This window comes from Lissotriton helveticus, chromosome 12 (assembly GCF_964261635.1).
Source record: "Lissotriton helveticus chromosome 12, aLisHel1.1, whole genome shotgun sequence".
NCBI classification, from domain to species: Eukaryota; Metazoa; Chordata; class Amphibia; order Caudata; family Salamandridae; genus Lissotriton; species Lissotriton helveticus.
In genome coordinates, this window is record NC_136073.1 from 558,108,395 (window position 1) to 558,117,098 (window position 8,704).

General features: G+C 43.9%; 1 pseudogene; it reads right to left on the reverse strand.

Moving 5' to 3' along the window:
* Positions 1–7,130: 7,130 nt before the first annotated feature.
* On the reverse strand, positions 7,131–7,999 carry LOC144799665 (poly(rC)-binding protein 2 pseudogene; annotated as a pseudogene).
* Positions 8,000–8,704: the final 705 nt, after the last annotated feature.

Below are 8,704 nucleotides of genomic sequence, written 5' to 3' on the forward strand. Positions count from 1 at the left end.
CACTCGCAGACCCACTCACCCACCCACTCACAGACCTACATAGACACTCTCACATGCACTCATAGACCCACTTAGACACTCTCACAGCCACTTACAGACTCATTCATACACTTACGCACTTCACTCACCAACCCACTCAGTCATGTGCACCCACTCAGACATGTACACCCACTTGCAGACCAACGCACTCATGCTCCCACTTATAGAACAACTCATACTCTCTCATACTTACAGACTCACACACTGACTCATAGACCCACTAGGAGCCTCACACACTCATTCAGAGACCCACTCATGCACTCACCGACTGACTCACACTCATGGAGGGACTCGCAAACCCACTCAGACACTCTCACACCCACTCAAAGACCCACTCAGACACCCACTTAGTTTCACGCACTCACTCACAGACCCACACAGACACTCATACACCCACTCACACACCCAGTGAGACACATGCAGCTACTCCCAGACCCACTCAGACACTCACACACCCACTCATTTACCCATTAAGAACAAAGGTTAAAGGGATGTTATACTTAGCAAATGGCATGAAAAACACTGTAGAAATTAATTGAGAAAAAAGGTTACAGGGACATTATAGTTATAAAATAGAAACCTTATAAATGTACTGAAAAAAACAAAGGTTACAGGGACATTAAAGTTAGGCTCAGATTTCACATGTACAAACCTTAGTAATTCAGCAGTTGTAGTTGCCCCAGCTAACTATAACTAGGGCTTCCGGTTTTATGATATTTATATTTTTAACATTTCTGGCTTTATCCATCCATATTTATTTTTAGCCATTTTATTGGTATTTGTCCATATTTATTTCATGTTTTGAGAATACATGGAATTGTAAAATTGTATATTTTCACATATATTAAACTGATAAACATACACTCATACTGTGATGACTGTTGCATTTTAGCAAGTTAAAAAGCCAAATATAACAAAATATTATACCGACAGGTAAATATTAGCATTATATACAAATATATGTTAAAATGCTTGTATTTAAGGGAATCTTGTCCTGTTTTTAAATCCCCATGGTGTCTATCTACTTAGCAGTTGGTCTGGAATCCATGAAGGACAACAAGGAGAGTCACTCACAAGGAGCAAAATGTTCTGTATTTTTCTGCTTTGAAAAATAAATACAGACACGTAATTGATTGCATTCCATCTGTATTTATCTGTAAAAATCAGTAAAAACTGAAAAATGGATGCCTTAACTATAACTCACGCTCCCACAATGCACTGCTTATGACCTCACATATTCCATCACTCATGACATCATCCACAGAACCACTCACACCCCCATTAAACCTCTCATACATCCACTCACACACCTATTGACAGACCCATAAAAGTACTCCCACAACCACTCACTCATCCACAGAGCCACTCACATAACCAGTCACTCACCCATACAGCCAGTCGCTCACCCATATAGCCACTCACACACCTATGCAGCTACTCACCTTATTCACCTATACAGCCGCTCACACACCCACTTATCAATACAAGCACTCATACACCCACACAACCACTTACATACCCAGTTACCCATCCTTAGAAGCAGTCACACATCTGTCCACTCACCCATACATCCACTCACACAGACACTCACTAGGCAATACAGCCACTCACACATGACTCACTCAAGCAAACACCCACTCAAACAGCCAAACACACAATCACTCACGCAGTTATACAACCACTCAGACATCCGCCCACACACCTCTATGACCAATGACACAGCCATACAACTACTCACACCCATACCATCACTCATACAGCGACGCGCACACCCAGAAAACCTCACAACCCCATTCATAGACTCATACAGCCACTCACATACCCACTGACAGATCTGTACAGCCACTCACACACCCACTGACTGATCTATACAGCCACTCACATACCCATACAACTACATGCAAACTTGCTTACCTATAGTCACTCACAGATCCACTCACTTATTTATATAGCCACCGACACACCCACTCATGCACCCATACAGTCACGCACACACACCCACCCATACAGCAACTCACACAGTCACCCACTCACCCATACAGCCACTCACTCACCCATACTGCCACTCACACACCCATATAGCCACTCACACACCCATACAGCCACTCACACATCCACTCACATACGGATACACACAGTCACACAGCCACTCTCATAATATATGTTAGAAGTAGTATTACTCAGTAGTACATCTAGCATACTAATTTAACTTTTGTAGCAGCTTAGTATATATGTTTAACAATCATACATTCTTGGAAAATGCTTATACTCACTTGATGATGTCATGAGTGATGTCACTGACCATTTCATGAGTGATGTCACTGATAATGCCATGAGTGATGTAATATGTGTAATCATAAACAGTGCATTATGGGGGTATGAATTATAGCTAGCTGAGTTAACTATAACAGCTGAAATGTTATGGTCTTGTACAAGTGAAATCTGAGCCTAACTAGAGCATCCCTGAAACCTTTGTTTTTCTCAGCGAATATATAGACCCAGTCGAAGGCATCAGCCGAAATGCATTGGTCACTTTTATTTTTAATTATTCAGTGCTTTTTTGAACATCGTGGAATTTGAACATGAAAAATAAATAAAAGAGAAATTGAAATAATACCTCTCGAATGCTGGTATTCCATGCTGTGCCGCTGCATTTGGTGTTTTTGAAAATGAACTCCGTGAAGGTGTGTGTGTGTAGCTGCAGCTAAGTCGAAATATGACAATCTAGTGTAGTGTGACATCACAGGCGAAGACAGAGGAGAAAAGCGGTCAGAAAATGCAACCGCCAACAAGAAACGTGGAAGAGGGAGATGGACCCGCATATGAGTGATAACTCACAAACCACCAAGATGGTAATAAACCTGGCTAATATAAACCTCAACAAAGCAAGAGGAACAACTACTTGCTTTAGGTCTGTTGTACTGCCCCAAATCCAACTTCAATTATGGAAACACGAGTAAAGGCATTTTTCACTTTGTACGGAAATTAAAATTGAGAAAATGTCATGCCTTACAACCACAAACACAATAAACAAGCCAATCAACAATATGCTCCTCACGTCGCAATCTGACAATTTCGGATATTCCTTTGTTAGAAACCCGACAAGAATTACAGGAGGAAAATGACCATACAGTCGGGAAAGTCCCCAATCTCTAGGGGGACTAATTCAAAGATCTAGTCAAGACACCAAGAAAGCAAGTATTAGAAAAAGACCGACACCGTTCTAAGTGAAATCAACATTCAATCCTATTGCACCCAGAGATGCAATCAATATTTTCAATGAACAGGTGACAGCAGAATTGAAGAATTGAAGAATTTAAATCATAAAGTTCACAACCAAAATCAAAAAATTAACAGAAGGAATCAACAGTATAACCAATTGATGAACAAACTGGGCAAGGACAACCAAATTGTCATAAGAAATTCGGACAAGGGAGGAAATGTAGTCATATGGGCTAAAGAGGACTTCATGCGAGAAGCTCTATCCCAACTAAATGACAGAACTTGCTGTAAAAAAAGTAACATGATGGCGCTACGATCGGTATACAATTAATTTTATATGAAGTTGCAGCCTGGGAAAGTGCGGGACTAATTCCTACTTATGATTATAAATTCATCAAAAAGGAGAACCCTAAGGCGGGCGCATGTGGCGTTGGCGGCTATACGACAAACCGGGGACCCAGCTGCACTCCTACTAGCAGACATGGACAGGGCATTTGATTCCCTGAGTTGGGTCTATCTGTTCGCCCTACTTCATAGACTCAATTTTGGCCCACGATTTCTACCATACTTGATGCTGCTATATACCGATTTGACGGCGTCGGCACGGGTAGCAGGAGCGGTTTCTTCCAGCTTCCCTATCAGACAATGCACCAGACAGGGGTGCCCCCTGTCACCGTATTTATTTGCCCTGGCCATGGAGCCGTTGGCGGCCTGGGTGCGCATTGACGCACAGCTTAGGGGCTTTGAGTGGGTCCCGGGTCTGTCGGACAGGATCGCATTATATGCGGATAATGTCCTTTTTTTCCTTACGGCGTTGAATAGATCAAGGCCACGGCTTCTGGAGATCATGCAAATATTCGGAGAATCATCAGGATTATATATGAACCCCCGTAAATCCACACTGTGGGTTCTGGGAGACCGGGTGAGAGTGGGCACATGGTCTTCCAGGATTCAGGTGGCAGTGGGGAGCCTCAAGTACCTAGGGGTATTCCTGTCGGATGTGCGGACTATATCTTGGGAGCGTAACCTGGTACCGATATGGGAGCGTGTTCGTGCGGATATAAAGACCTGGTCACGTATGCCCTTGACGATAGATGGCAGATCAGCAATTTTTAAGATGGTTGCGCTCCCTCGTTTGCTCTACCAGCTACAGAATCACCCGTATCCGATCGCATCTAGATGGTTCCGGCTGGTGAACTCTGTACTGGGGCAGTTCCTATGGGAGGGGGGAGCAGTATGCGTTGCGTTGCGCACATGCTTTTTCTCCATGTACTGCGGAGGACTTGTGACATCCGATATCCTTTCATATTACCAGGCCTCGCATTTATTGGTCCTCAATGAGTGGTGGTATGGGAATAGGGGTGACCCGGCTTATGCATTGGAGCGGTGACTTATGGGGCCCCACACACTCCACACTATTCTTTATTCAGTGCAGTTGTGGGGTGCGCTGCCACCAGTCACGCAGGTAGTATTTCAAATCTGGCGTCAGTCGCTGAAACAAATGGGATGGTGGAATACCCTGACCCAAGAAACTCCGTTATGGCACAATGGACGCCTGCCTGACCTGGTGGCCCTGCAGGGCTTTCAGGGCTGGGATGCTATAGGCATCTCGACCCTGGGGGATGTCATGAGGGATGGGTCACTTAAGTCCTTCCGAGATTTGCAGGGTGGATTTTGCATGCCCCAATCCCAGTTCTTCCGGTACCTCCAACTCCGCCATGCACTTTCCCCCAGTTTGGAGGGCCTGGAATCTCTCCCAGAATTTATTTAGCCCGTTGGAGGCGAAGGTCTTCATGGGGGATCTGGAGACGAAGAATATCTCCCGAATCTACCAGTCCCTAGTTACTCACTGCTCCCCTACACTTCAGAAGCTTCGGGGGGTTTGGGAAGAGGATGTGGGTACGCTGGTGGAGGAAGACTGGAAGGAGGCCCTAGCCGCCCCCTGGGGAGCGGCCATAGCGATGCGTCTCCGCCTCATTCAATTTAAATATTTACCTCAGGTCTACTTCACTCGGGTTCGACTGTGGCGGGCGGGATTGATTGCCTCCCCGGAATGTCTTTGTTGCGGCCGGGAGGATGGCACATTCTTACATACTTTCTGGCAACGCCTATCACTTGATCTCTTCGGGGGGGGGGTTTCCTGTCTGTCGGAGGTCCTGGGGTGGACACTCCCACGTATGCCACAATTCGCCCTGTTACATGTCATGGAGGGGATTGGGGGTAATGTATACAAAAGGCATCTTCTGCAACTGGGCCTCACATTGGCGAAACGCGATATAGCCAGGGGGTGGAAGGATTCACGGGCCCCCTCGGTGGGCGCCTGGGAAAATGGCCTGGGCTTTAGTATGTGGCTGGAACAGCCAATCTTTGTTGCCAGGGGTCTGTTGCTGGAGCCTCCTATTGTTGTGGACGATCTCCCAGCGGAGTGATGGCTGGGGTCAGTGAGATGGATCTGGTGCAGGGGGAGGTGACAGGGGAGCCTCGGGTGTGTGTGTACTTATGCTGATTTTGTTGTTTCTTTTTTTCCGTTTACTTATTTTCTCTCTTTGTTCTATATTAACTGCACATGGATCGGACTCGATGGACTTTGTGCGACTCAGGAGGGGGCGTGGGGGGAGGTTGGGGGGGTTCCTTAATATCCTAATTGATACACCGTGTCAGGTGTTTTGGTTGGTTCTTTGAAAAGGTCAGTTGCTTTTCTGCTTATGTACAATCTGATACTGCAGCTGTCTCTGGGGTTCAGAGCCCTGCAACATATGTGCAATTTGACAATAAAATCTGTTAAAAATAAATAATAAAGGAGAACCCTACGGTCCTTAATGTTTACCTCATACCTAAAATCCAGAAAAGCCCAGCCTGGTAGACTCATTATTTCGGCACTGATAGTCTTTTAAAAAATGCCTCACAATACATTGATTTCCATCTACAAGAACAGGTACAGAAGTTACTTTCTTATTTAAAAGACACTGGTGATTTTATCTTAAAACTGAAAGATTTCATTTGGCAAAAGAACTACTTGTTAGTGACAGTAGACGTAATCACGCTATACACCAGCATAAACCATAAAGATGGTTTACGAGCATTGGAATTTTATTTGGGGAGGAATTCGTTGCAAATGTCCCAACACAATACAATGCTAGTAAATATGGTAAACTTATGTCCAAACAATAACATTTTTATGTTTGACAAAACCTATTATCAACAGATGCGTTTCGTTACCATGGCTGCCACTTCTCCCACAGCTTTGCGTGTTTACACATGGGCTGGTGAGAGGAGCTGGTACTGGGTGACACCTACAAATCATATATGGAAAACAATGTGAAATTGTGGCTGCGATTTATTGATGATTTGTTTATTATATGGGATGGGACTTACACAAATCTACAGAATTTGTCTTAGCCATTAACGTCAATTAATTGAATTTGAGTTTCACAGCTGTTATCAGCGACAACGTGGTGCATTTTCTTGATGTGGAAGTATACATTGAAAATAACAAACTAGAAACAAAAATATACCGCAAAGAAACTGCAGGCAACTCAGTGCTACACTCATCCAGCTTTCAACCACGCCATCTGATAGAAAGCATTTCCTACAGGGAAATGTTTTTTTTTTTTTTGAGAATCCAGTCCATTTTTTTTATTTCCTTTTTTTAAAATTCCTGACGTTACAGAAACTAAACCGCAATGAAATGCATTATTCCACCCTTAACATTTCATAACAAATATCTTCATGAACAAAAACATAACAGAACTAAGGGAAAGCCTTATAAAACTAAAACATGGGTCAGCGATTTTAACAGCTGAAAAAAGGAATTAAAACTTCTCTTAAAAATTAACAAGTGGATGGGGGGCATAGAAACTGAAATTTACAAACTAGTTAAAACCTGGAATTGCAGACTGCTTGGAAACTACACAAATGGATCATGGGTAAATGAACAGCAGGAAGGGAGCAGAGTTCTGAGAAAGGCCTTGGTGATCTAAACGCTTCCCATTCCACCAGTCTCTGATGAAAGCCTGACATTGATGAGGTACTGTGCCAGGCTAATGCTGGCAGCAGATCCAGTGATGGTGACTTGGCGCTCAGTAGAACGTTCCACAGGGTTAGCGATTTTGATTTGCACAACTGACATCTGGCGAATCGCATTGATTTTAGAGCCTTGATGCCCAATGATGCAGCCGATCAAGTCATTCGGAATGGTGAGTTCATGAGAAGTGGTTGGAGCAAATGCATCAATGCCACCACTGAATCTGGTGTTGTCCCCACCATGAGACATCAGAAAGTGAAACTGTTACATTGCCAACTGGTGCAGCTTTGTGAGATCTGGCTGTGGAATGGCATACTGTCCTTGAATGGAACCGGCCTTTCCACCGGCAAAGATCACCAGTGAGCTGGATGGCTTGGGTCGGTATGGGATGGTGACGTCCTTCGGAGGAGACTCCAGCATAACCACACATATCTGTTTGACGCACTCTATGATGGAAGCAGGAATTCCTGCAATTGTGATGGCTCTTTCTGTTGAGTTGGGTAGCATGTCCCCCGCTACTTGCACCTGTGCTCCAGTGGTCTCTCTGATCTCTTTAATCTTGCAACTTACTTTTCCAATGAGCGAACCACACTGGCTGTCAGCGACCATGAGCCTCAAAGTGACAGGGGGTTTGCTGGAAGCAGTGCTGTTGGTCATCGCGCTACTGATGTCCTCTTCTAGTTTGTCAATGATCATAAAAAATGCTTTGAAGATGGCATGGGCAATATTGAGATTAAAAAGAATTTGTAGTAACCCTACAGACCTACACCAAACACAACAGGCCAGTAAAAACAGAGTTTTGGAGTGAGGTTACTCTAGAAAAACGATAGATGCAGCCATTGTTAAAACAACTAGTTTATGCAGATCCAATCTTTTGGCACCAAAACAAAAAAGTCAAATCAAAACAGGGAGTGAGTTAAGATGCATTTTGGAAATCAACAAACAAGATAGAGAATTCAAAAACATCATGAGACACAATTGGCCCATAGTTTTAAGTGATCCAATCTATCTATTACCTACATACGAGCCCACTCCATGAGGAATTGTTTGGTTAAAAGCAGCCCGAGATAACAGAACAGCACTCATGGCTCTCACAACGTAATGGGTTTGTAAAATGCAAGAGTTGCAAAGCATGCCAATATGGGATCAATAAAACAACTTACACCACACCGTTAGGCAACAAGGAACACAAGATTACGAAACCCCTGCACTGCAAAACAGACCACGCAATATATGTGCTAGAGTGCTCCTGCAATTTAAAATACGTGGAAAGCACTAAATTGCAGGCCAAAAAGAGAATATTGCAACATATACGAGCCATAGTAAACCAGGACTCAACCTACCCAGTGGCCCACCATTTTGAAGAGATACACCAAAACAACATAGAACATTTCAGGTATTACCTAATAGATACAAGGG